A 27,984-nucleotide genomic window follows, 5' to 3' on the forward strand; every position below is an offset into this window, starting at 1 on the left:
AAATTAAAGCAGTGAAATCGAATGATATTACTTTAATGCTGGCGTTTGAATTTCAACGACACGCGGGTTCATTCCGGAAAAGGAAGGGACCCTGCTTGGTAATGCAATTGGGACAATGAGCAACAAAGGTTCATGCTACGTTGCTGTAATTTAGTGAGAAAAATTTAACAGTTTGAAAAGCTGAGGTCTGCCATACAGTTCTAAAACTTTACGTGCTACCAGTGTTCCTTGTTGGTTGATTGAAGGTTTGAAGTCGTCGATCGAAGAGGTGGCGACAGTCACTCATTGTCGGCCGTCGCTGTTGCAGAAGCTGGATGTTGGCGCGCCTTCTTCTCGACACGGTCTCCAGCCGAAACGGGCTCTTGATGTGCGCCAGCTAATGCTCCCGTCCGTGACACCATGTCAGAAACTAACATAGCAAGTCGAGCGCAATTACATGCTGCACTACTCCAGCCAGACTCCCTCTCTGCCCGCGCTCCACGCGGCAGAGTTAACACTACCACAGATCCTAAACACTTTGCTTCTCCACACGACCTATCGATGTATTCGTTCGATAGCGTAGTTTTCCATAGGCCAGACCCAGCGTATAAATATAATCGACATAAATTACAAATCGACATAAATGCACATATATACAAATAGTAAAACAATTACAATATACAAAGACACAGAAATGTTATATCTTCAGGTAACAAAATAAGGAAAAAAATTTATAGTACAATAGATGGAAATAGGAGGATATGCATTTCCGGCGTTACACTTGCCCATCATTGTCTGAGGATGTTCGTGTAACCTAAACAGACTCAGAAAATGTCCCAAAAAAGAAACAGCAGAAATGTATATGCTCAAAACATCAACAAAATTTAGCATTCTTCTAATTAACCATAAATCAATTTTTAGACCATAATAATTGAGTGGAGTCACTCCTAATCTTATTCCACTCTGTCATCTCGCACAAAATAAAACAGGTTGACAACATATTAAAATTCATAGAAAACATAGAAAATGGTTTAGCTATTCCAAAATCATTAAAATTCGTAACACTATCAAGCAAAGGAACACTATTTACAAAATTAATGAGAGTACATGGTCATAAAAACAGGTAGATCAAAATACACAAATTAATAATTAATTACATAGAATACACGTTTTTATGTAACCTTTTCATAATTAATATTCTCGACATGAGAGTCCACTTAACAAGAAAATAATAATCAGCAGATCGAAAAAAACATAAATATTGACAGCAGAATTCTTTCACATCAGCTGTCGGGGAAGAAAAACTATTCCGCCTTTCGTACCCTCAAGTTCAAAGGATGCCGACAGCAGCACAAGAGCCGACAGCGGCACAAGAGCCGACAGCGGCTCCGCCTCGCATTGTTGCGCCCGCCTGTGCGGCACGCTTGATCTCACTCGCCTGTGTAACGGCATTTCCAGAACGTCCGTTTCACTGAATTCTTTCGGAAAAACTCACTCCCGAGTAATCTCAAGGAGTCTATTAACACTATCACAGTGGATAACTCAACACTGTCCATCATCACACGCATGCACTAGCCTGAAACTTAAAACAGCGTCTAAGTACATCGGCAATGACTAGTAAATCACATATTTATGAAATCTTACAGCTAGTTACAAAATCATATTTACATTCCTTAATCTACTGTGACTCAGCTGAAAACTTAAACTAGCAGCTTGGATTTTTCAATTGATTAATAATCACTCTCTCTTAAGTCATTTAGTAAAAATTAATTACATATTAGTTACAACTTCTTTAATGTCCTCTTAGTCAGGCAAAAGCATGGCAACATAGCAAATCCTTTAAATCTTACACCTTATATTTACATACTGTACAAATTACCCATTCTGTGGTATTGATCAATCCTTGGTTGGTACAGTTTCAAGTCTACAATGTTCCGTATACCTAACAGTTTTCCAGAGCCTGGATACTCTAAGCAATAAGCATTTGTGTGAGGTATACCAATGACTTTATATGGTCCATTATAAACAAACTTAAATTTAGAGATTTCATTGTCTATCTCGCTCGATTTCTCGTGAGCTTTTAAAGTACTAAGTCTCCGATTGCAAACTTAGCAAAGCGCGCTTTAGCGTCATGACGACGTATGTGAGCATCGGCTTTTAGCTTCATTATTTCTCGCAAACAATCTTTTTTCACACCAATACTAATGTCAATCCGTGGAGGGAATTTGATTATCTCTTCCACTAAACTTTTACTTCTGTCATCTAACAGGATTTCCTCTGGAGAAAATCCCGTAGATTCATGTCTCAAGGTGTTCATAATTCTCTCAAATTCTGCTACATATTTGCCATATGCCCTATGGTTGTGATGGCAATAGGTACGGCAAAGTCGGCCTAGCTCGCGCATATACCTCTCAGCGGGATTTTCAGCCGGACAGTAAGCTGAAATATGGATCATTTCGACCCCATTACTTGCCATGCCTTCATTCCACAACTTAGAAGTAAGTTGTGCCCCACTGTCTGATAGAATAGCCTTGGGCTTACCAATATGAACAAAATAATCGTTCACAAGCTTGCTATAGACCGCTTTGGCTGTAGCTTTCTTAATCGGGTATAGTTTGATGAACTTCTAGCACTACTAAAATGTAGGCAAAGTTTCCTGATGACTTGGGCAAAGGTCCGTACAAGTCCACGCACAGTAATTCAAAGGTGTCGTTAGGCCTTATACTTTGCATGGGACCACGACTCGTACAGTTGGTAACCTTCACCTTTTGACACAAATCGCAAGATTTCACTCTGTCAGTAAGCGTTTTAACATGTTGTTAAATGTACTACTTCACTCAGCTTTTCCGTACATTTCTTTGGTCCACAGTGACCATACGCCAAATGGTAGTAGTCTATTACTTCCGTGACGTATTTGGTGGGCCAGCATACCTGCCAAATATTACTATCTTCACCCTTACGTATGTACAAGATATGATCGTATATCTTGTAATACTTCCTTAATTTCTCTCCTTCTGGACTCCTTTCGTCATATCGGGTTTTCACCATATTTAAACAACCGTCCTCGTTCTGATGACGACGTAGATTCTTACAGATGTTCACTATTAATTTGTGTCCCTCAACGTCTTTAAAATAGTATAATTCGACCACTCCATCTGCCTCATCTTTCAATACATCTTGATTAGACTCGGGCAACCGCGACAGCGCATCCGCTACGCAATTGTCGGTCCCTTTTACGTAACAGATGTCATAGTTAAATTGCTGTAAATACAGCGACCACCTAGTCAATCTTATGTGAAGTAGTTTACAATCCTTCAGATAAGTGAGCGCCTTATGCTCCGTATGAATAATAACCTTACGGTCCCATAGGTAACCCTTGAACTTCTTGAATCCCCACACGATAGCGAGACACTCTTTCTCAGAAATCGTGTAGTTTCTCTCACTTTTTGATAAAGTTCGACTCGCGAACGCTATCGTCCGGTGTTCCTTATCCTCTCCTTTACCAACTTCTTGGAACAGCTCTACCCCCACCCCGTAATTCGACGAATCCGTTCCCAGATGGCAGGGTAGCGATAAATCAGGATGAAATAGTATGTTAGATCTTAACAACTCGTCTTTTAATCTCTCGAAAGCGGCCTGACATCCGTCAGTCCACACAAACGGAACATTTTTGCGTAAGAGGTTATTCAAATTTTCATCATTAAACACTTGTCCTTTTACAAATTTACGGTAAAATACTGTGAGCCCTAGAAAACTTTTTAACTGTTTCCTAGACTTGGGTGGAGGAGAATTCCTTATTGCCTCTAGTTTCTCTGGGTCCTTCGTAATACCAGCAGTGGTAATTACATGCCCTAAAAATTTCAGTTCCTGCTTCACAAATTCGCATTTCTTTAGCTTTAGAGTCATTCCGCCACGGCGCAATGCTCTAAAAACTTCATCTAACAGGTCACAATGGTCATGCCAAGTGGCATTGGCCAACAATAGGTCGTCAACATATACAGTTAATCTTGAACTCAAAGCCGGTCCTAGCAATTTATCTAGAGCCCTGATGAATACGGGCACAGATATATTAAGTCCAAACGGCAGTACTCTATACTGATAACACCTGCCCGCAAACAAGAAGGCGGTGTATGGCCTAGATTCTTCGTCGAGTTTTATTTGCCAGTAACTAGCCGTCAGATCGAGGTTAGTCATGAACTTAACGTCATGAAAACGTTGCAAAATCTCCTCCATACTCTCTGGTCTGTCTGTTTCACGTTGAACGACCCTATTCAACGTGCGTTCTTCAATCACAATACGCACACTACCATCCCGTTTTGCTACAGTGACCAAACCGTTACTGTATGGACTCGTACTTCTTTCAATCACTCCCCATTCGATCATCTTATCTATCTCCCGTTGCACTGCTTCCTTCTTGGACAGCGGTATAGCATACGGTCTCACGAAGAATGGTTCGTGCGGAATTACATGCAACTTGCATTTATATCCTTCCACAAGTCCCGGTTTATCTGAAAACACACTCTTATTCCTCATTATCACTTCATACAGGCCTCGTCTGTGTTCGTGTGTTACGTTTGACACGCCATCTACAGTACTTTCCAATTCACTTTCTACTCTATTGTCAATGCCGAGATTCCTCACATTACAGTAGTTCAAATTCATACCTACGTCAATACCATCCGGCCAGTTAATAATGTGTATAGGCTGGTATTGCCTATGCACACCTTCTCCTGCCTCGTCAAAACTAACTACTATTGTTTTATCTTGTGACGTACATGTCAAAGTTTTGCTTTCGCAATTAATCACTGCACGGTACTTTAATAGCCAATCTAACCCGATAATTACTTCCGTAGTTAAGTCTGGCACGACGACAAACTCTTGTTCAAATCGTGCCCCACATATCTCGAAGTTGACAAAAATCTGTTTTGTGACCGGATTACTGGCCTTCCCAGTAGCACCGATAATTTTCACTCCTGTTACTGGCATAACTACGATACCAGGTCTGTCTTTCAGTAACTCAAATATTTTCCCAGATACAGCACTCAATTCTGCACAGGTGTCAATCAACACGTTTAGTTGTAGGTCGTGCATATTAACAGACACTACTATCTGTCTACACTTGTCCTCGACTGTTTCTTTATTTTCCCACAGTAAATCCTCGTCTATATCCAGGTCATTACAGAAAAAAACCATCCGGCTTTGATCCTAAATCCGGCTTATCTGGCGGCCTTTTCAGCCTCTGTTCACATACAGTTTTAATTTCACCACGTTTGTCCTGAGGCTTAGTCTGTAACTTCGCCTCCAATACCGAAACCTTTTCCTGTAACTCGTCAAGTAGTGAGTGTTGCTTTGCTATCAATTCACTAATTGTCGCCTTCGTTGATTCCTCTTTGGTCAGATTGATCTCATCTGCCAATCTAACTGGAGGAATGTGCCCAGTAGTATTTGCAATTACTTCCTCTGGATCTGCGCAACCCACACTGCTACCGTCTGACCGCATAACGTCAGCTCTAACCTCATACACGCTGTAATCTACGTGCTTTTCTACCAATCGTGTCCGGCTATCACTAAAATTCTCGTAATCTTTCTCCTCAATACTTTCGCAATGTTTAAACTGGAATTTTGCGTCGGATGGGTCGGCCACTTCTAACACTATAACTTTCGGTAAAGTCTGCCGGTCAGGGCCAGAACTTTCCGTTACTACTTCAACATCCAACTCCAGCGGGACGAAACAGGACGAATCTTGCTCGTGCTCCCCATTAACATCAACTATTTCTGGTAAAGTCTGCCGGTTAGGGCCAGAACTTTCTATCACTTCACAAACACTATCTTCCTGCGGGACGAGACGCGGCAAATCCTGCCCGCGCTCCCCATAAACACTTCTCCCGTTCAGGCCCCTATAATCTCTTAATTCGTCGTATAAGCGACCGAACTGCCTTAGCCAGACCTCACCCCTCTCTGCATCCCCTCGCTCGATGACGGACGTGTTATCCGACAGCTGATCTTCTCTCAACAATTGCGGATCGTTCTTAAACCCAATCTCCGGTTCCGCTGTGGGTGTTACAGCTGCCACTTTATAATCGATTTCTGGAACACTACTTAAATTGTTCTCACTGACAGTGAATGTATTTTCTACTGCCGTGTCTACAGCTGATCTACTACTTGTGGGCGCACTCCTGTCTCCTAACACTGGCACACTCTCCCGCCGTTGATTATTCCACACGGAATTTTCATAACGACGACACCTGGGTTTTCTCCTGTTATTGGGCCGCCAAAATTTCTCCACGCCCGGTCGGCCCCTCACCGGCGCGGCTAATGGTTTCCCTGTCTCGTCCCAGCAAATACGCTCCCCAGATACTGCTGAGGCGGCTGGTCACACCCTCTGGCGTTATTACTATTCTGTGAATCCCGTATCACGTTAGTATGATACTGGTTTCCGTCATTCCTGTTATTATTTGCATTGTACCGATTGTTATTACGGTCCGAACCATTATTTTTATTGCTGCCATGGTTGCGGAATGCATTATTCCCATGGTTATCATTGTTGTGGTACCCGTTGTTGTTACCACGGCCTCTACCACTGTCATGATTATTGCGCCAATTGTCCTCGTCCTCAACTCTTTCCAGGAAATCATTGATTGTCTTGTAATTGCTTCCTACGTATCGTTTTGTATCATCTGGAAGCTTCTTGTAGAGTTCCCAGACTATTTCGGATTCCGTGCGGCGATAACGCAAATATTCCAACTTGCGGATCCAGCCCTCACAAAACTCCTTCATCGAGCCGCGGGAATTCATATCGAAAGGCCTCGATACGACAATTTCGTGCCAAACACTTCGTTGTTTTTGCTCTGACCAGTATTCAGCCAGAAACAAATTTTTAAACTCGTCGAAAGTCAGGTGCGTGATGTTGACGTTTAAGCCCCAATGCTTGGCATCGCCAGCCAACACGTCAATAACCGCATTAATTTTTCTCTCATTAGTCCATGATCTGGGTAAAACTCTTTCACAATTTTTAATGAAATCGGTCGCGTGTATACCGCCTTTTTTCAAGGGGTCGAACCGCTCCTCTTTCGTCAACAATTCCGAACTATGTGCACAGATAGGCACATAGCTCTGTTTTTCGTCAAGTTTCTTTTCTAATTCCGAAACTCTCGTTATTACTTGGCCAGTGGTTGTCGCAAGCGTTTCCACTTCCCTCTTTCTCTCTTCGCAGGTATTAGCCTGCTTCCTCACTTCGGTATCTACTTCGGATACTAAAGCCTTTAAAGTTTCCACCTTCTGTTGATCCTGTTTTTTCACTAATTGAATTTGTTCCGTCACCTTATTCTCGATGATCAGAGCAACCGCTTCTCCTACAATTTTCTCGATTCTGCTAATTTCGGAATCAAAACGAGTATTTATGCTCGCAATTTCCGCCTGAACTCCTATCATTTCTTGTTTAAGGTTACCGATTTCGGTATTAATCATAACAATATCTTCTTTGATTTTATCAACTTTTGTGTTAACAACTCCAACACTGTTGTTAACAACATTAGTAGCTTTGTTCTGATTGTCTAGCTTCCGTTCAATTTTTTCAGACTGAGCTTCTTGCTTGGCAGACTGAGCTTCTTGCTTGGCAGACTGAGCTTCTTGCTTGGCAGCCTGAGCTTTAATTTCTGCCGATTGACTCTTGATTTCATTAATCAAAAATTCAATAAATCAATTAAATTCCCGGAAACTACCGGTTTTACTTGCGTAAGTGGTTCCTCTATATATGTTCCCCCGTATTCGTCATCAAGGGGTACAGCTTTGATTTTCGCTTCCGATTCGGAAACATTTTCTAAAGTTTGGAATTCCATTTCTGCTCATTGTTGCGTTTCGGCGGTCACGTCTTTCACGATAGCCGCCTGCCCCTGAACAATGGGTTCCGCGGTGCGTGTTTCCCACTGTTCGACCGATTGTTCCGTGTCCTAGTCTACCAAATTTTGGCAATTCTTGCTTTCACTCATTTTAATAATTTTCAATATAAACGCCAAGTCTCAAATATAATTAGGATTACAACCACTACTTATTCTCGCTGACGTAACGGCCTGTTCGTAACCAGCACTTTGTTACGGGATTTGCACAATGCAAAATTCGTGTTCAGAACAACCTCAAATTTGCAAATTGTCTTGTCACCAGGTCGCCACGTGTCACCTCCCCCTCACTTATAGACCTTAATGACAGTGAAAAATTAAACTGCGTGTACCTAATGGAATTTTGGGAAAAGCAATCGTCACCGAAGTTAATCTGTCGGTAAAGAGGGAGGAAAGGGTTACATCTAAATGAAAAGCAAAAATGCAAATGAAACTGGTGGAAATTAATTTTGAAAAGGAGTAAAGTTAATAAAGAAAGTAAATGTGCGGCCGTTACGTTAACAATTAACTAGCGGTAATTAGATATTTGAGATTTGGGGGAAATTGCAGTCGCCAGCCCTATGGACAATTACTACAGTAACTGAAAAAGCAAGGTTATTACACACATAACTAGCACTAGAAGCGTGGCAACTGAAGGTTGACACATGTAGTGTGAAAACTGAAAGTTTGTCGGAAGTATTAAATTTCGCTACACTCTGGCTTAATTTAGCAAAAGAATTAATAAAACCGTAAAATTGAGAGTTAATTTAGTGACTGAAATTAATAGTGATTATTATTTCTGACGCACTACGAAATTCAGTAAAATAAAGTTACTCTTGGGCTACCTCAACAATCATTTCAAAAGCTACTTGAATAAACGCAATTTAGAAATAAGAGATTTAACTTTGAACTTGAATTAAATGAATCTGGACAATTAACAATAGTAACATTTAGTACGTACCAAGCTGAGCTGCAGTCACAGGTAAGCTAAAATATGGTAACAAAACTCGCACTCTTAATTTATGCTTGTGTAATCTAAATATTGTAGCCAGCTATGAACACTTGAACTGAAATTTGAAATTAAAGCAGTGAAATCGAATGATATTACTTTAATGCTGGAGTCTGAATTTCAACGACACTCGGGTTCGTTCCGGAAAAGGAAGGGACCCTGCTTGGTAATGCAATTGGGACAACGAGCAACAAAGGTTCATGCTACGTTGCTGTAATTTAGTGAGAAAAATTTAACAGTTTGAAAAGCTGAGGTCTGCCATACAGTTCTAAAACTTTACGTGCTACCAGTGTTCCTTGTTGATTGATTGAAGGTTTGAAGTCGTCGATCGAAGAGGTGGCGACAGTCACTCATTGTCGGCCGTCGCCGTTGCAGAAGCTGGATGTTGGCGCGCCTTCTTCTCGACACGGTCTCCAGCCGAAACGGGCTCTTGATGTGTGCCAGTTAACGCTCCCGTCCGCGACACCGTGTCAGAAACTAACATAGCAAGTCGAGCGCAATTACATGCTGCCAAACCCCGAAAGCGCGGCAACTCGCGGGAGCGTCACACAGTACACCTGCTCCACTGCACTACTCCAGCCAGACTCCCTCTCTGCCCGCGCTCCACGCGGCAGAGTTAACACTACCAAAGGTCCTAAACACTTTGCTTCTCCACACGACCTATCGATGTATTCGTTCGATAGCGTAGTTTTCCCTAGGCCAGACCCAGCGTATAAATACAAATAATATTCACAAAACAAACTCACAACCGCCTCCGCCCTCTGAAACTCCTGTCCGGCCGGACGTGGGGTCTGCATCCTTCCACCATCCTTCACACCTACAGATCAATGATCCGCCCCATCCTTTGTTATGCCAGCATCGCTTGGATTTCCGCCCCTCCCCGGTTCTATAAAGCCCTCCAAATCCTCGAACGCCATGCACTCCGCCTCGCCTTCCGCATCCACCTTCCGTCCCCCACGCGCATCCTCTATGACCTCATCCCCTTCCCCCACCTTCTCCTTTTCCTTGAACACATCCACACACTATATATTGTCTGCCGCCTTGATTCCCCTAACCCCCTGGTGTGTCCCTTCCTCTCCACTCCCAATCAGTTGCCGCGCCTTTACCGTTGTGTCCCTCCCTCTCTCCATCTCCACACCCTCCATCTCCTTTCCCAACACAACTTCCACCGTCTACCACTCCCGGATGATGAGCTTCGCCCTGACATCTACCCTTCCTACCAACTCTAACCCCCTCTTCCTGCCTCCTCCTCAGGGCTCCCTCTCCTCCCCCTCCCTCCTTCTGAGCGGATTTCCCCTCCTACTCCCCATCTATCTCTTGTGCCTTCTTTCAGTGTCTCTGCGCTCCCTCCTGCCCTGTCTTCCCTTTTCCTCTCCCGCCCCATGTGTCTCCTGCCTCTTCGTCAACCCACGGTTGCCCCTCCTCTCTTCATCCCGCCGCTTCCCCAGCTGCCCCTTGCTCTCCCCTCCTTTTCCATCCTCTCTGACCTTTCCCTCGGCAGGTCCCGCCTGGTAGTTTTATTCTTCGTCGTGTGTGCTCCAAGTGGGTTTTAAGTGTGTTGTTTCGGAGTGTTTTTAATACTGTGGCCAACCTTTAACATGTGCATGCGCATCCGGTGTCTTCTCTGTGTTTTAAGAATCGCCAACTGTGTTTTTTAACATTCTGGTGACTTTTTTAACTGTCCCCAATGAACGTCTACATGTCAGTATATTTTTACCTCCATTTTCTCCCCTTACTCTGTTTTATGTTCCCCTTTTTTACCTCGTTATGTATGTATTATTTTATTCTTGTTTTAGTTGTCATGTCACTCGGCTGAAGAGCGGCGGATTGTGCTGCTGACAGCCTTCTCCTGCTCATATGGGGCAGGGGCATGAAATCACAATAAAGAAAAAAAAACAATTATAAATCGACATAAATGCATATATATACAAATAGTAAAACAATTACACTATACAAAGACACAGAAATGTTATATCTTCGGGTAACAAAATAAGGGAAAAAATTATAGTACAATAGATGGAAATAGGAGGATATGCATTTCCGGCGTTACAAGTTTCTCTCTCAAGACTGATTTTGCCACAAAGTGGTCTGAGCCACAGGTTGATCTTCTGCAGCTCTGTACATCGATAACTATCGCTAAATTTGACAACGGAAGACAGCAAAACGAAAGCTGAAATTTTAAATTCAGCATTTGAGAAATATTTCATGCAGGAGGATCGTACAAACATACCGCCGTTTGAGTCTCGTGCAGATTCCCGTATGGAGGACATAGTGATAGACATCCCTGGGGTTGTGAAGCAGCTGAATGGGTTGAAAATAAATAAATCGCCAGGTCCTAATGGGATTCCAGTTCGGTTTTACAGAGAGTACTCTACTGCGTTGGCTCCTTACTTAGCCTGCATTTATCGCGAATCTCTTGCCCAACGTAAAGTCCCGAGCGACTGGAAAAAGGTGCAGGTGACGCCTGTATGTAAGAAGGATAGAAAGACGGATCCTCAAAATTACAGACTAATATCCTTAACATCGGTTTGTTGCAGGATTCTCGAACATATTCTAAGTTCGAATATAATGAACTTCCATGAGACAGAGAAGTTGCTGTCCATGAATCAGCACGGCTTTAGAAAGCATCGCTCCTGCGAAACGCAACTCGCCCTTTTTTCACATGATATCTTGCGAACCATGGATGAAGGGTATCAGACGGATGCCATATTCCTTGTCTTCCGGAAAGCGTTTGAGTCGGTGCCCCACTGCAGACTCCTAAGGTACGAGCGTATGGATTGGTTCCCAAGTATGTGAGTGGCTCGAAGACTTCACAAGTAATAGATCCTCGATGGTGAGTGTTCATCGGAGGTGACGGTATCATCTGGAGTGCCCCAGGAAGTGTGGTACGTTCGCTGTTGTTTTCTATCTACATAAATGATCTTTTGGATAGGGTGGATAGCAATGTGCGGCTGTTTGCTGATGATGCTGTGGTGTACTGGAAGGGGTCGTCGTTGAGTGACTGTAGGAGGATACAAGACGACTTGGACAGGATTTGTGATTGGTGTAAAGAATGGCAGCTAACTCTAAATATAGACAAATGTAAATTAATGTAGATGAATAGGAAAAAGAATCCCGTAATGTTTGAATACGCCATTAGTAGTGTAGCGCTTGATACAGTCACGTCGATTAAATATTTGGGCGTAACGTTGCAGAGCGATATGAGGTAGGACAAACATGTAATGGCAGTTGTGGGGGAGGCGGATGGTCGTCTTCGGTTCATTGGTAGAATTTTGGGAAGATGTGGTTCATCTGTAAAGGAGACCGCTTATAGAACGCTGGTGCGACTTATTCTTGAGTACTGCTTGAGCGTTTGGGATCCCTATCAGGTCGGATTGAACGAGGACATAGAAGCAATTCAGAGGCGGGCTGCTAGATCTGTTACTGGTAGGTTTGATCATCACGCGAGTGTTGCGGAAATGCTTCAGGAACTCGGGTGGGAGTCACTGGAGGAAAGAGGGCGTTCTTTTCGTGAATAGCTACTGAGGAAATTTAGAGAACCAGCATTTGAGGCTAACTGCAGTACAATTTTACTGCCACCAACTTACATTTCGCGGAAAGACCACAAAGATAAGATAAGCATATTTTTTCCAAGACTTCATAGATTTGTTCTTTTATTATAATGTATTTTGCCTCTGTTCGGAGTTGTGCGCTTACTATTGATATATTCCTAGATTTTCCTCTTATTCTGAGTCTGAATATACTTTCACTTATGGGTTCATTTTCTAATAGGCCTTTCCTAACTTCCCAAGTTACTATAAACCCTGTTCCGCAATGGGATATGTTTTAGTCCACTGTAGGTCAATGAGTACTCAAGTTTATGTATGTGCCCGTTTCCTGGCCATCTTATTTTCTGTAGCCCTACGACATGATAAATTTTAAAGTCTTATTAGCTATTTCCTTCATTTTTCCAGGCTGAAGCATTGTTCTCACATTCCATGATGCTATTGCCCGATCCTTTATCCGTTTCCTTTGCCGGAGTCGTGATACTTGTTTACCATCCAGTTTCCGAGGCTTCTCTTGGATTTCCGTAACATTTTTTGTTATCGGTATGGGGTAGCCCTCTGCCCAAATCCCAACTTGGAGGACCAGGATTTGTATTAGGAGTAAACCTAATTCAAATCCGGGTTTACCCCTCTAGGGAAGCTGGCTTCACTACTGCTGTCCAGCTCTATACTGTGGGCCACACTATGTCTTGCTCCTCAGTCGAGATTAGTCCGGCTTGGGTGACCCCGACAGTAGCTACACTAGCTCCAGCACAGCTCTCGACTTCAATGAAGCACGCAGAACCTCCCGCCCGATGCTGAAGGTGCCTACAATAAGGGTCGTCCCTGGGAGATAGCTTTATTACACCATGTATATATATCTGACATTACTGTACAGTTTCGGCCTGCGCCATTTTCAGATGTATTCCATCAGTGGTGTGTTTATCATATCCAAAACTTTGTTCACACACACACACACACACACACACACACACACACACACACACACACACACACATTGAAAGTCTACACATTTGGTCTTGAACACCGAAAACTGTTTCTAGGCACACATTTTGCAGTACTTCATGTAAGTAAGATACTCTTAACAACTGGATTCCTAGTCCTTATCAAAAGCATTTAACGAGACAATGCTTCGTTAGCAAACCCTATGCTTATGTAAATTATGTGACTCGATTCGTGATTTTCTGTCAGAGAAATCACAGTTCGTAGTAACTGACTAAAAGTGATCGAGTAAAACAGAAGGCCATAAATTCAACTAAATAACTAGGAATTACAGTTATGGACAACTTAAATTGGAAGAAACACACAGAAAATGTTGTGGGGAAGGCTAACCAAAGACTGTGTTTTATTGACAGTACACTTAGAAACTGTAACAGATCTATAAGGATACTGTCTACATTACGCTTGTCCGTCCTCTTTTAGAATACTGCAAGGCGGTGTAGGATTCTTACCAGATAGGACTAACGGAGTACGTCGAAAACGCTCAAAGAAGGGCAGCACGTTTTGCATTATCGCGAGGTAAAGGAAAGTGTCACTGAAATGATACCGCGTTTGGGATGGACATCATTAAGACAAAGGCGTTTTTCATTGCGGAGGAAGTTTCTCACGAAGTTCCAATCACCAGCTTTCTCCTCCGAATGTGATAATATTTTGTTGACCCCGACCTACATAAGGAGAAACGATCACCATGATAAAATAAGGGAAATCAGAGCTCGCACGGAAAGATATAGATGTTCGCGCGCTATATGAGATTGGAATAATACGGAATTGTGAAGTTGTTTCCATTACCCCTCTGCGAAGCACTTAAATGTGATTTGCAGAGTAACGACGTAGACGTAGATGGGGAACCGCGTGATCTGCGAGTCAGATACAGCTGCCAACAGCCGACGGGGAGCGGTACAGTTGGAAGTCATCAACATACATAGTCAAATCACATTAAACAGCACGTCCAATCTGACGTAGATCGTGTTGCCACGTCCAAAACTAGAAAAGCGTTGTGGTTATATTTAGCCGCAAATTTTGCCCTAAAAGTCGGACTTCCTATTTTAAAGACAATTATAGTCATTTGGCCGTTTTTAGTCGTTATTAATTATCAGATGCAGTCAGTTTTTTGCGAGATCAGCCCTAAACGTGCATAAACTTAAAAAGGTCAGTAAAAAGCAATATAATTTGGCAACTGCGACAGCAAGTAAATGCTCTGTCCTCTCAGTTTCTCATTCTTCCTCGTAAGATAATCTTATGTCAAAATAAACTAAAAATTCTTCATGAACCAATAAAAACGAAGAGAAACGTAGGGTACGGACAGAAGAATACAGTTATATATCCTATAGCCAATCTAAAATGCAAGTTGAAATGTTACAAAATGTCCAATCTGCCTAAATGACAGAAGTCCATTGGCCACGACGATTCAACTCCGCCTACTGCTGGGTTTTATGCAGCCTGCAACATTTTCTAATACCATATTCTCTCGCTTGCTGCGAACTATTAGTTCTATAGAAAAAATGAACAGTATGTTTTTGTAGGAAATTTAACATATTTAAATTTTTTTGTGGGACACTTTTTCACTAGAGGCCACAGTTTTAAAGTTACTCAAGAAAAATACTCAAAAGTGACCTTCAAATGCCTTTTTCTTGGATAACTCGAAAACCATGATCTCCAGCGAAAACGTGTTCCAGTACAAAATTTAACTACAATAAATTTAAAAAAAAAGTCCAGTTCATTTCTTTTTCTGTAGAACTAATAGCCTGCGTGTAGCAAGAGGGAGAATACAAGAATCTCATCCGTGTTTTTTCAAGGCGTTGCAGGCTGCATAAAAGTGATCGACAGGGGCAGCTAAATCAACGTGTATTATTCCTTGCGCTTGTATCATTAGCTCGTAACAGGTCTTAGTTGTGCGTTGTCTACTACATCGCTGAAAACCCTGACACAAGCTGGCCATGCCAGACTCGTATATATTTAGCCTGACAGAAATTTAAAAGGCGGACATGACCAGCTAAAGCTGAACACCTGGCCACCCTGGACATAGGAGCTGTGTCTCGTGCTGTTTAATTTTATCGTCCATGTCCGCGCCGACGTCAACTGCCTCGTTCCGTGTGAGGACGGGTTGAAGCTACCGCAGCTAGTTTACGCTTGTCCATTCCGAGAAATCGCCTCTACAGTGCAGTTCGCGCGCTTCACCTGCAGCCGTGAATTGCCCCCAGAGCACGCTGCGGTCACGTATACGAGACTGTGGTACAAGTACCGTATGTGCACGTCGGGCTGAGTGTTCACCAGCGCGGTGGACATTAAGTCAGTGTGTTGGGCGCTGAATACCACGGCCCGTGTGACAACGGTTTTATGTACAGGATCGATATCTGTAGCCTTACAGCTTGCAGTAAAAGGTCCTTCGGTGTGGGCGTGACCGAACCGCTCGGATCGGCGCCTCTACCCATTGTCGGTGTAGAGGGACAGGGGCGGAGCGCCTCTGAGTACCGTTACGCTGCACGGTGAGTGAGTGACGTACGCCGGTCCTCCCCCAGGGTCGCGCTCTGCACGCTGCAGATGCAGCACGCCCTTCCCCTTCCCTCCCCCCCACTCCCCTCCGCCACACGGCATTCTCACGCGGCCAGAAAGGCCGGCGAGTGTGACACAGCGGGAGGCTGCAGCGGCCATCGACAGGCGCGCTGAGTTACGGCTTCCGGGCGCGGGCGGCGCTTCGGCACGCCGGTCACGGCGCCGCCTTCCGGCTCCTCTGGCCTCCTCCACTGCGCGCACCTCTCAGCCGCCGAATCCGTGATACGTGTAGCCAACGAGCGCGCCGATCGCCAGCGGGCGCGCCGCCAAGAACAGCAGGTAGCGCGTGCCCAGATGCACGTGGCCGCCTTCGTTTGTTTAGCCACACTACTGGCCATTAAAATTGCTACACCAAGAAGAAATGGAAGTGATAACCGGGTATTCATTGGACAGATATATTATACTAGAACTGACATATGATTACATTTTCACGCACTTTGGGCGCATAGATCCTGAATATCTGTGCCCACAACAACCACCTCTGGCCGTAATAAGGCCTTGATACGCCTGGGCATTGAGTTGGCATGCACTGGTACAACTGCCCGTGCAGCTTCAACACGATACCACAGTTCATCAAGAATAGTGAATGGCGTATTGTGACGAGCCAGTTGCTCGGCCACCGTTGACCAGCCGTTTTCAATTGGTGAGAGATCTGGAGAATGTGCTGGCCAGGGCAGCAGTCGGACATTTTCTGTATCCAGAAAGGCCCGTACAGAACCTGCAACATGCGGTCGTGAATTATCCTGCTAAAATGTAGGGTTTCGTAGAGATCGAATGAAGGGTAGAGAGACGGGTCGCAACACATCTGAAATGTAACGCCCACTGTTCAAAGTGTTGTCAATGGGAACAAGAGGTGACCGAGACGTGTAACCAATGGTACCCCATACCATCACGCCGGGTGATACGCCAGTATGGCGACGACGAATACACGCTTCCAATGTGCGTTCACCGCGACGTCGCCAAACACGGTTGCGACCATCATGATGCTGTAAATGACGTTTTTGCATTCGCCCACCCAGGTTAGTCGTTGAGCACACCATCGCAGGCGCTCCTGTCTGTGATGCAGCATCAAGGGTAACCGCAGCCATGGTCTCCGAACTGATAGTCCATGCTGCTGCAAACGTCGTCGAACTGTTCGTGCAGATGGTTGTTGTCTTGGAAACGTCCCCCTCTGTTGATTCAGGGATCGAGACGTGGCTGCACGATCCGTTACAGCCATGCGGATAAGATGCCTGTCATCTCGACTGCTAGTGATACGAGGCCGTTGGGATCCAGTACGGAGTTCCGTATTATCATCCTCAACCCACCGATTCCATATTCTGCTAACAGTCATTGGATCTTGACCAACGCGAGCAGCAGAGTCGCGATACGATAAACCGCAATCGCGATAGGCTACAATCCGACCTTTATCAAAATCGGAAACGAGATGGTACCCATTTCTCCTCCTTACACGAGGCATCACAACAGCGTTTCACCAGGCAACGCCGGTCAACTGCTGTTTGTGTATGAGAAATCGGTTGGAAACTTTCCTAATGTCAGCACGTTGTAGGTGTCGCCACCGGCGCCAACCTTGTGCGAATGCTCTGAAAAGCTAATCATTTGTATATCACAGCATCTTCTTCCTGTCGGTTAAATTTCGCGTCTGTAGCACTTCATCTTCGTGATGTAGCAATTTTAATGGCCAGTAGTGTAGTTATAGTTACAAGTCGCACGAATCATTTGGACGATCCTTTTATCGAAGTGACGTGTAATGAGCCAGTTTGCAGGATATGTATACTTGATCAGTGTCAAGATTAAAGAACACGTTATTATTATTAGTCCTACTCATGCAACAAACTTTTTTTTAATTTTATTTACCTACCTGTTTTTAAGTAGAAATTCGTCAGCGGAATAGAGGGAGCTGTCCAGGAGAAATTATTTTCAAGTACATTCAAAGCCAGCTTCATTATCTGTCTGACATTTTATGTTACTAGACAAATGAAGCAAAATTTTTGTTGCTGCCTATTGAACTCCTTTCTGAGCCGCTGACAGCCTTAACAATGGGTAATAAAGATCATTTCTCTTCTAGCGTCTTAGGTATGGACATCACTGTTCTTCTCTAATTGTAACAGATTATTTATGTCGAATATCATTACCGAATGTATCTTCCGCGACGGTGCAGTTTGAATGTCTGCCTTTTGTGTAATCCATACTATCAGTCAGGTGATGAGTTATCCCAGAGGATTATTCCGCAAGGCATTATGGAGTGGAAATAGGCAAAATATGTCATACGGTTGATGCGTTTGTGTCCAAGATTAGCAATTATACGAAGAGTAAACGTACCTGAACTTCATTCTTTGGAAGACTCAGTAACAAGCATTCTCGGTTCAAAGTTTTGAGCAGTACATACAGCCAGAACTTTGGAGCATTCTGCCATAGTTACTGAGTTCTCCTCGTGTGCTGCATCAGTTATTCGTATGACTCTGTTTGTTGCACGGAAGTGACTGAACTGTGTTTTTTTTTTTCAGAATATAGAAAGAATCTATTTTCAGAGAAACACTTCAGAATTCTTTAGAAAATATCGTTTGCCGATCCTCCTGTGTCATTCTGTCTAATGGGGTTTACTACAACACTCGTATCGTCTGCAAAAAGTACTAATTTTGGTTATTGAATGTTAAGTGGAAGGTCATTCAAATATAAACACATCAAGAAAAGTTTTGTATCACCCCGGTTCCCAGAACTCCTGAAGATAACCGTTGACTGTGGATATTGTATCACAGGCAAAGTCCCTTTGACTGTTCAGAGATGTCACTGAACCCGCACAACCAGCGCCTATTATACGGAGGGGGTCCGACACCCGGTTTCAGTTATTACACCAGGAAGGAGGTACATGGGCTGTGTTGTCTGTAGTTCAAACATGCCTAGACGGTTAATACCGCGGTTCGAACGCGTCCGCATTGTTACTTTGAGCCAGGAAGGGCTCTCGACAAGGGCAGTGTCCAGGCGTCTCGGAGTGAACCAAAGCGATGTTGTTCGGACGTGGAGGAGATACAGAAAGACAGGAACTGTCGATGACATGCCTCGCTCAGGTGACCCAAGGGCTACTACTGCAGTGGATGACCGCTACCTACGGATTATGGCTGGGAGGAACCCAGACAGCAAAGCCACCATGTTGAATAATGCTTCTCGTGCAGCCACAGACCGTCGTGTAATGACTGAAACTGTGCGAAGTAGGTTGCACGACTATCAACTTCACTCCCGGCGTCCATGGCGAGGTCCATCTTTGCAACCACAACACCGTGCAGAGCGTTACAGATGGACCCAATAACATGCCGAATGGACCGCTCAGGATTGGCATCACGTTCTCTTCATCGATGTGTGTCCCATTTGCTTCAACTATGTTTGGAGGCAACCCGGTCAGGCTGAACGCCTTGGAGACACCGTGCAGCAAGCTGGAGGTTCCCAGCAGTTTTAGGGTGGGTGGTACAGCATGCAATGTGTGGTTTTCCTGAGCGATAGAAAGGTCGGAAATGATGTTTTTGTTGATCTCTACTCCAATTTTCCGTACAAGTTCCGGAACTGTGGGAACCGAGGTGATGGAAAACTTTTTTGATGTGTGGATAAGGAGTACCAATTGATCCTAAATTTAATTCTTGTTTTTTTTTCCCAGTCACTAAAATTTTGTACTTTTTCAATACCGACTACACTTACAAACGCCATGAAAATATTACAAAAAAGACCAACGGATTATACATTATTATTTAAGGCTTGTACCATTTTATAAGTGAATCCACAAATAGCATTCTCAGTCAAGCAACCGTTCTAGAATCCAGACTCTAGTAAACTAAGTATATTTTTTTCCACTTCAGTGTGTGGCTACTCTTGAGTACATTGCTTTTTTTAATATTTTGGAAAAAAGATGCTAGTAAGGAGTGTGAACGATATCTTTCCGTCTTCTCATCTTTCTTATGATGTGTGTAAGGTGGTCATGTCATTTTGATTTTAGAAAGTTATCGACGTACATGTAAGAGGGAGAGCAAGTTACGTTACTGTTAAACAATCTTTGGTGTTGTCGTGGCACAATTTTTGCTTCCGCAGAGTATGATACATTCTCAGTTTAAGTGTGGTAGGTGATGGATGTATTCTTTAGTGTATCTGTTAGATTAAGAAAGATTTACTGTAAAGGATCGCGAGGATGGATGTATATATTGTAAAGAAAAGAACATAAATTTTGATTTCTTTTATTTTTTTAAATTTTGTTTATTTTTAAGAGAAGTAAGAGGTGAGACTGCAGCACTGCATACCTAGTTTGTAGAAATGATTATTGGAAGCTAGACAACTGTGTTCATTTGCTCAGAGATGAGAGAAGGCTCGCCAAATTTCCCAGAGTCATTAACATATTAACTGATTAAGCTGTCTGTTTTTTATAGAAATTCTCTGTTAACATTGTACCCTTTTTAAAACATTGTTAGGCTTATATTGTTCTGATCAATGTTGTGCGTGCAGTTCACGTATAGTTCTACTCTGTCTTTTTGAATACATACTTAAATCTAAAATCGTTGTCTTGGAATATCATTTCATAGGAATAGTCACTCTCCCCATCCTACTGTTTATCGTTAGGCATTACCACATTTCACCGTGTGGTATGCAACAGTTTGAACATACTTTGGAAATTTTATTTAGAAATGGAAATGTAGCTTAACCGCTGCCTGCTTGCTGTTCCTGTTGTGCTTTGGAGAAATCCGTAACGATGTAGTCTAGACGCAAAGTACGTGGGAATTTTTATTATGGATGGATAATTGTTTTACTTTAGTCGCGCATTTATCGCAAAGACCATTTGTGTTCAGACCAGTTACTGTTCGATTCAAATTAGGTTCTGTTTTGTCAAAGTTTATCATAAGAGTTTATATTGATAACTGTTTGGCAGTAAATAGCTTTGGTAACGCATAGACTTTTACAGAGTGTGAGGTAAAATTGGGCTAAAAATGAAGTGATAATTAAATGTACACCCTAGCTGCAAACATTTCTAGCAGAGCTGCATGGTCATCCACGGTAACTGTTCTTTCGGGAACAGATACTACCGTCATATATAGTTAAATTGGGCTAAATTTCATAAAGAAACAAATATTCTCCATCGACGCCACATGAGCTTTCGTTCTTCAGAATTTTTGTTAGTGTATTAATAGCAGTGAAAGAAGTTGGTGTTACTTCTAGTTGCTTAAACTTCCGTGCTATTTTCAGTATACTCTCGTGCTTTTTCAACTGAATCATTTAATCCTACATTTGCTGCTACGTTTAGAAGGAGATTGTTAAAAGTACTAGCAACTTATGAATTACCAGTCACAACATGGTCATTCAGTGCAACTGTTACTTCAGAGTCAGAGCCAATGAGACAGAGAATACATAGATAATCCATGGCACATTATTTTGCACTCCCTGCAATGCTACGCGATACTATTATCCGCCATGTCTGATGTGGTACTTCTGCAGTCGTTGTAATAACGAGATAATTTGTCTGGACGAATTTCTCTAGAATTAGGCTTGCCGTGTGTTCAAGATATGAACGCACACATGTATCTGGGATAAAAATGAGTATTGCTGTACACACATTACAAAGGGTTTGAGCCACCCTGATAAGTCGTGCTAGTATGTTGCTATCGTAACTATTCCTGTACTAAGGGCATCACCCGTGACGTTATCTTCAAACATGAGCGATAACTACAGGTAAAACACCACACTCGAATGGACTGCACCATTTCAATTGCAAGTAAAGCACCAGTAGAGACCCATCAGAGACGTCTATGGAAACAATAAACATTCATGGTGCCACGAATAGCAGTCGGAACTAATCACCACTTCCACATCACAAAGTTACGTGCTGAAGACTTGTCAATGAAGGAAGTGTGCACCAGAGAGAGAGTGATGTGCCGTGGAGATGTTTCAATTGACAGGTTGTTTTGAGCATTTACACCACATAGGCCGTCCACGTTGGACAGCTGCGCAGGATGATAGATATCTATGACTTTTGACCGAAGGAGCCGTGGGATGAGTGCTCCAAAATTCAGCGTTCGAAGAAGCTACAGGAAGAGATGTATCACATCAAACAAGTAGGTGACGATTACATGATGCGAATCTCCATTCCAGACGATTATGGCGAGCACCAACGTTGTACAGAACAATACAATGCACTCTGTTGCAGGCCACACAGAGTCGACATAACAGAAGAAACTCGGACCTGGTTGTACCTCGACAGCCGCAGACAATGTGTTTGGAAAGAACCCGGTAATACCAACGCCTCCAAGACTGCGTCCTACATGTACAATAAGGTGGTGATGGAGTAATGTTCTGGGGTGGCATTGCATGGGGTCACCTTACACCTCTCACGGTTGTTCAGGGCAATTTCATTGCTTTGCGGTACAGATCCTGCAGCTAAATGCGATACTACAGCGCCAAAATTTTGTGACAATTTCATCTTGACGGATGATAACTTTAGCACTCACCGTACTGTTGTCGTGAACACGTCCCTTCTGCCTGCTAGGAACGCTAAAATGGAATGGTCTGACTGTTCCCCAGATGTGAATCCAATCGAATATGAGTGGAATGGATCGAGACGAGCTGTATTTGAATATCTACAACGACCATTAAATCTGTGAATTGAGCGAATTCGCCATTTGAAGAGTGGCACAGTTTGCAACAGGGCTGCTTGATGATCATAACGGTGGGTTCGACCGAGCACCCAAGCGAGGGTTCGTTCCACCACGTATTTACGTTGCTCAGGGATGCTGTGAACCGACCTTCCTCACCCACTCCCCAACCCCATCCTTCTCCACCAGTGGAAAAAGAGGATTTTCTCGTTACACAAATGGTTACTTTTTTATTTGTTGGCCTGGGCTAATTGCAAATGAATGTATAGGGACACCTCAGAGCCAATTTTGGTTTTCTGTGCTATATATGTGTGTATATTTTCTGTAACTGGATTGGGATTTACGTATATTGATAGACATTTTTACTTGTGTATCAACACTTCTTTCATCTAAGTTCTCCTCACCATGTACATTAAACTGTATGATATTCCAGAATTTTATCTATGTGGAAAATCTTAGCAACTGCTTGCAGTATATTCCATAATATTTCTCAAATGACAGAAGTATAAGATCGTATCTTTTTGTTGTGAATGAAAAATTTCTTTGGCGGCTGGAAGGTATGGAGTATTACGTATTGTTTTTTATGCTTGTATTAAATTATTATCTCTGGTTTGGACAGGCAATAGGCATTACTCCAATAATTGCTTTTTTTTATTTCTGCTAAATTTTAAATGAAGTGTGCTTTCACATAAAAAGGCGTGTTACAGACATAAATACGTGTAGTTTCCTGTGAGCAGGTAGATGCTCCTTCTAAATTGTAACTTCAAATTGTAATGGGAGCCGTTTCAACGCAAAGTAAAAAAGAACTAACTCCAGACTGCTTTGTGAATCAATATTACAACTCTTTTGTAGACTGTAATTTTCCAAAATTTCGATCTATATCATGACCTGATGGTAAACTGATTCAGGAGAAAGAGAATTTAGCTACGCAATGCCTCAAGTATTAATTTCATTACGATTCCATCCGCTAAAGACATAAACTGGTTGCGAAGGTTAGGCCGTAATGTTGCTGATCCATGAGCAATATGACCGTGTGGTGCGTGAGAAAAACTGCGGATATTCAAAGGAGGACAAGGCACTCCTCTTGCAAAAACTAGTGACTGCGCGTTTCAAGGATGCTCTATAACCCGCCGGAGTGGACGAGCGGTTCTAGGCGCTACAGTCTGGAACCGCGCGACCGCTACGGTTGCAGGTTCGAATCCTGCCTCGGGCATGGGTGTGTGTGATGTCCTTAAGTTAGTTAGGTTTACGTAGTTCTAAGTTCTAGGGGACTGATAACCCCAGATGTTAAGTCCCATAGTGCTCAGAGCCATTTGATGCTCAATACAATTTACAGGTTATGCGTGATAGTGACCTACTACGTTATGTATTCCACTTGACATAGATTACAGTTATTTTAACGGAACCAGTGGGTGGCTGCATAACTTCAGACAGTGATACAGAATTGCATGACGTAAGGTAACGAAGTTTCAAGCAACGCGTCAACATGACGATGCACAGCCAATTTTGGAGCTGGTGCGAAAATTTTAGATGAGATTAACAAGCTTATCGCATCATTCAGTAAGGAATTTGTTTCGAACTCCAAATAATTGTGATTTAAAGAGAAAATGCGTGTGAAAGGAACCCTGGAACTGAGACGTACCAAGAGTGTTGTATCAAGATCATCTAGCACCAATGCCTGAATAGATTCGAATACAATTATGTATACTGTTAATCTGGACGGTAAATTGGGTGGAAATTTCTTTATAGTGCTGCGTGATGGAGATGCTCAGCCCCCTACGATTCTTTCTCCTAAGCGGCAGGCAATATTTACGTCACGGCAAGATTTCGGCCAATACCTGGTCAAAATAACTTGCTTTTACTTGATTCTTGATCTGCGTATAAAGATCATAGTCCTTTAGAGCGGGCTATCTCTTCTGAAAGGTTTTTGACATTTCCATTCATACAACCTGGAACCAATGGATAGATTCAGCCTCTGAATGTTTTCTGTACCGTACTTACAAGACATATAAGCGGCTATAAGAGTGCCGCTGACGACAACCAAAGAGGTCCTGCAATGAAAATAAATGGCGCCCCAGACCACCATTCCTGGGTTGGTTGGGTTGATTTGGTGAAAGAGAACAAACAGCGACGACATCGGTCTCATCGGATTAAGGAAGGAACCATCCAGGCATTTGCCTGAAGCGACTTAGGGTAATCACGGAAAACGACGCGGAACCGTGGAGAGAGGTGAAAAGGAAGAAGAGGAAAGGCACAGTCAAGACACTGGTGAGAGGACTGCCCTGGCTGTGCAACGCCGACACCGTTAAGTATGGCCTACTGCTGTGTGGGTTCGAGAAATTGGCAGTGAAGCCACACAACCGAACCAACAAGCAGAGACTACCGCTCTTCATCCTGGCTGTGGAAACGTCCAGAGGTGAGCAGAAGAGACCCACAGAGGAAATCTACGAGATGAAGAAGGTCATGTGCATCCCAGTTACAGTGACGCCCCTCCCATCGGAGCTAGAGACGAAACCCCAGTGCTTCAAGTGTCAGAAAGAAGGATATGTGGCAAAATACTGTCACAACCAGGCCGAGTGAGTCAAATGCGCTGGCAACCACGACAGTCGTAGCCGCACACGCAAAAGTGAAGACCGGCCTATCTGTGCCCGCTGCGGCGGGCCAATTGTCTTGAGTTGGCGCGGCTCTAAAGTCTTTGCAGGCCGCAACACCACCAAGAGGACGCCAGAACAGTCAATCCGCAAGAAGAGACGAAGGAAGAGATGGAACGTTAAGAAAACCAATACTCCACCACCAGAACAGAACAGAAGCGCCTCGGCTGCAGCCCCCCATCCCGCGCAGACGCCTGCCCCGCTAGGGCCCGGGCGACGACACGAAGCTGCCGACAGCCAGAAAGAAGAAGTCGCCACAGTGGCAGAGGGCGACGCACCTGTCTACAAGAGGGACGATCCGCACGTGGATATCGGATCTGCCCTACAAGAAGCAGAAACCCGCTTCCGAATACGCTCCACGCGGAGATGGAGACAACCTGCCTCAGACTGAGGGAGGTCTTCCGTCCCCAACCACAAATGGAGACGCGGGCGACGCAGGAAGCCACGAGGATAGGTGTTGAAGCTGCCTCCCAGACTCACCTGCCGCAAGAGACCACCAAGCAGAAGAAAAAACTGGTTATCAACTGAGTGGTGCAAACATCTGTCTCTGTCACAGACCGGAATACCTAGACAGTACAAACCACGGAATTCGTGAACTGAAGCAACAGCGTGGTAAACTCTGAAGTAGTAGGCATCATAGACTAAACCAAGCTAGACGCAGATCAACTAAGAAGTGCGGACAGGCACGCACGGAACTCGCTCGGTTCGAAAGAAGTTCGAGGAGGAAGCAAGAGAAGAAGAAGAAGAGAGAATACAAGGGAAAGAGCAGCGCCAGCGCCAACATTGCCACTATAAATGGTAAGCAGTCGAGAAGACAACACTAAAAAGAACATCTTACAATTATAAGCTAGTAAAATCACCCAAACACCAGTAACAACGGTGTAGAACGTAGATGGAGTTCATTTCCCATTTAGTTGGTGGTGATATATAAAAATTTATTTCATTGTATCCTGGGGCTGAGTTGTAAGCAAATAGCCTGGATCGAGAAATAATGTAATAAAACTGCAGAAAGTATGAAGAGAGGGAGTATAGAAAAAGCCTACCAACTATTTAGGCCACAATTTATAGGACGTAAACCACTAGGAGAGGCAATCAAAAGCGTAGATGATGTATGTACTAGTCAATAATGATTTGGCAGAGCACTGGAAGGAATAGGCAGTGAATTTATGTAACGGAGCCGAGATGAAAGATGAGTCACCGGATTAGGTGACAGATTTAATATAAGATCAAATTTGACTGAAAATACTCAGGAAAGATATCCATACTGCAGCCAAAACAGGGTCTCGTGTATGTCGCATAACTGAAGAAATGATTCACGCTCTATATGAAGATATAACAGAATTTTCTATACGTGCTTGTCAATGAGGTGTATGAAAAACGAGAAATCTCAGGAGAGTTTCAAAGCATCGTCCGTGTACAGAAACCTAAGAAATCCACACCAGACGAGTGTGAAGACTAACGTACACTAAACTTACTAATACATACCTCTCTGATATTGACAATAAGACTCCAAATACACTCAGGTGACCAAAGTAACCATTCAGGTGTAATAAAATAAAGTTCATAAAATAAACAAATGTAGCACAAGGCTTAATAGAGCATCAAGAAGCTCTCAAGCAGCCTGCCCTATCCCCATCTGGGAAGGTTATGAGAAGATAAAAAAACAGCTATAATATACTCATAGTAGCCTACTATGACTATATTATGAGGAAAATTTCATACAGATGAATGAAAGTCGTACGCAGTTGTTTACTTGTGACATGAAAAAACGGGTTCCCGGGTTCGATTCCCGGCGGGGTCAGGGATTTTCTCTGCCTCGTGATGACTGGGTGTTGTGTGCTGTCCTTAGGTTAGTTAGGTTTAAGTAGTTCTAAGTTCTAGGGGACTGATGACCATAGATGTTAAGTCCCATAGTGCTCAGAGCCATTTGAACCATTTGAACATGCAAAAAGTGTGAGACGTATTAGTACTTCTTGTCACGTCTTCAAACTTTTTGCATGTCACAAATAAACAACTGCTTACGACTTTCTTTCATACATATGTATACTGAATACCTCTCGTAGATAACAAACGAAAAAGATTACAAAAATCAGGTAATGTTAAATGTAGGCTACTGTAATAACGACCAAATATAACAAGAAAACTACCGTATCCCTTCTACTCCACAGTAACTAGGCCTATTAAAAACTGTCTTCAAGAGTACCTACAATTATTTACTATGAATAATGTTTCAGCAACCACGAGAACTACGGAAAACGTGCTTACAACTTGCCCGCGTCAACAGTCAGGAAATAATACTGAAAGCAAAATAATGCCTAGTGTTCTGATTCGGAACGAAATAAAGTTTGACGCTATAAAGTCGAATGAGCATGGCACAACAACTACAGGAACTTTCCGTTTCTAGCAAGGACTGTCAGATATCGGCTTCAGAAAAGCTTGTGATGCTACCAGTATGCACGAACTGTTAAAGAAATAAGAGCTTAAAATGCAGTAAATTGTAATAGGCCTACCTGTTTTGAGTGACTAAAAATATTTAAAAAGACTGCGAAATCCACCTTCGCCTCTATTGCAAAAACCAAATGCAGCACAACCTGGCATCGTTTACGAACGTCTGCAGAACGAATTACAGATGTCAAAAACAATACTGCACAATTACTACAAACATGTAGGCCTACCGACTTCATCACAGAACGCTTCATTATTTCAACTAGTATTTAAGATCGCAAACGCTAATTGCGTACTTAAAACGAT

Source organism: Schistocerca serialis, chromosome 9 (assembly GCF_023864345.2).
Source record: "Schistocerca serialis cubense isolate TAMUIC-IGC-003099 chromosome 9, iqSchSeri2.2, whole genome shotgun sequence".
Lineage (NCBI taxonomy): Eukaryota > Metazoa > Arthropoda > Insecta > Orthoptera > Acrididae > Schistocerca > Schistocerca serialis.